Source organism: Schistocerca piceifrons, chromosome 3 (assembly GCF_021461385.2).
Source record: "Schistocerca piceifrons isolate TAMUIC-IGC-003096 chromosome 3, iqSchPice1.1, whole genome shotgun sequence".
In the NCBI taxonomy this organism is placed as follows: Eukaryota; Metazoa; Arthropoda; class Insecta; order Orthoptera; family Acrididae; genus Schistocerca; species Schistocerca piceifrons.
The window spans coordinates 157,208,286-157,210,609 of NC_060140.1; the positions used below are offsets into that span (position 1 = coordinate 157,208,286).

At 49.3% G+C, this 2,324-nt stretch overlaps 1 non-coding gene across 1 annotated transcript; it reads left to right on the forward strand.

The window, feature by feature from the left end:
- The first annotated feature begins 2,035 nt into the window (after positions 1-2,035).
- Trnas-aga lies at positions 2,036-2,110 on the forward strand. Its single transcript has one exon. It is a non-coding gene; the product is annotated as a tRNA-Ser (tRNA).
- Positions 2,111-2,324: the final 214 nt, after the last annotated feature.

The following is a 2,324-nucleotide window of genomic DNA, read 5'->3' on the forward strand; positions in this document are numbered from 1 at the left end:
AACACTGCCGTCATACCGTTAGACAGCTGATGGCTGTTCACATTCACAAATGCGAATACATTTCGTACACGCTGCCATTTGTGAAAAGTGCAGCACCGGGAAGGAATTACCCGAATAGCCCCACATTTGGTGTAAGTGGCGACGGGTGTGCAAGCAAATACGTGATACGTTTTGCAGCGAGTGGGGGTACACGAAGGTCGACCGGAGACATGTCGTGTCGGTCCGACAGGGTCGGTGTTGCGCTCCAGTGTAGTCAGTGCAGAGCTTTGACACAAGGTGGAAACAGTGAGTGCCAGTATGCCTCTTCGACGTCAAAGGGAGCCATATCGGTACGTGAGCGAGTTCGAACGGGGCAGAATAACCCGTCTCCGGGAAACGGGGTTGTCATATCCTGACATTTCGGCTCTTACAGGCCGTGCTGCTACGACAGTGACGCGTGTGTGGAAGCAGTGTATAGACGAAGATCGTACGCTGCGACGAGCGGGAACTGGACCACGGAATATGGCCGCAGCACAGGATGACCGTGATCTTATCGGCATGGCCATTACGGACCGTACAGCGTCATCCACAGTGTTGGCTCGTCGCTGAAGCACTGCAACAGGTGTGAACTTGACTACATCGACGGTTCGTCGCCGTCTGCTGTAGGTTGGACTAGTTGCTGGCATGCCATTACGTCGGCTTCCATTGTCCAGAAGTCACAAATTCCTCCTACTTCAATGGGCACGTGAACACCGTCACTGGGGTGCTGAGTGGCAACATGTGATCTTATCGGATGAGTCTCGCTTCAACGTGTCTTACAGTGATGGACGCATACATGTACGGTGGTACCGTGGTGAGAGCAACCTGGAGGGCTGCATTGTGTAGCGGCATAGCCGGCAAACACCAGGTGTGATGGTTTGGGGCGCCATTGGTTACGACATCCGATCTCGTCTCGTACGTATTGTGGTAACTTTGAACAGCAACTGGTACCTAATGGAGGTTGCGGAGCCTGAGGTACTTCCCCTGCATCAGGCATCTCCAAAGGCCACATTTCAACAGGACAGTGCCAGGCAACATATTGCGTGGAATGTACAGGACTTCTTCAAAGAGCGACAGGTACCATTACTTTCCTGGCCTGCACGTTCGCCGGACATGTCGCCCATCGAACAAGTCTGGGATATGATTGGTCGGCACCTGGGGCGTCGCGGTCCTCTAGTAACTGGTGTCATGGATTTGTGGGCTCACATACAAACTGCGCGCAGAGAAATCTCTCAGGAACGTATTCAGAACCTTATTTATTCAATGCCATGGCGTATAGCACCTCCAACTGCAGCGCATGGTGGCCTCACGACGTACTGAATAGTAGGGCTGAAAGGAAAAATTGGAAATTTGTGGTAAGATCTTATGTAACCCATCTGCGAAGGTCCTAGGTCCCTATTTAACTTAAACTTACGCTAAGGATAACACACACAGCAATACCTAAGGGAGGACTCGAACGTTTCCTTCTTGGTGTTACAATTTCCACAAGCGGTAGTGTATTTCATATTGGCTGCAGTCGATGCAGAGCCTCTTCCTTTCGTCATGCATGCATGTACAAAGGAACACTACATCATAATTGGGAATAACACAGGCACTACATTATCGTATTGTAACAGTACAATCTCCTGCCTCTCAGATTTCCTTTAACTTTACAATAACAAAGACCGTACGAGAAAAAATAAAAGCATATCATAAATAGAATGAAATTTTCACTCTACAGCGGAGTGAGCGCTGATATGAAACTTCCTCGCAGATTAAAACTGTGTGCCGGACCGAGACTCGAACTCGGGACCTTTGCCTTTCGCGAGCAAGTGCTCTATCAACTGAGCTATCCAAGCATGACTCACGCCCCGTCCTCACAGCTTTACTTCTGCCAGTACCTCGTCTCCTACCTTCCAAACTTTACAGAAGCTCTCCTGCGAACCTTGCGAACCTCGCAGGAGAGCTTCTGTAAAGTTTGGAAGGTAGGAGACGAGGTACTGGCAGAAGTAAAGCTGTGAGGACGGGGCGTGAGTCGTGCTTGGGTAGCTCAGTTGGTAGAGCACTTGCCCGAGAAAGGCAAAGGTCCCGAGTTCGAGTCTCGGTCCGGCACACAGTTTTAATTTGCCAGGAAGTTACATATCATAAATAATTACGTAAGCTGTAAAGGGACTAAGAATAAAATGGTGAAATATTTGCTCACGACACACATTCCAAAATAATGCCTCAGCTCATGCTGACATCAAAGCCCCGACTACAACCAAGTAACAAGTGCAATAGTAAACATATATAAAACACTTAACCATCCTACCCACTACGCTCACAGG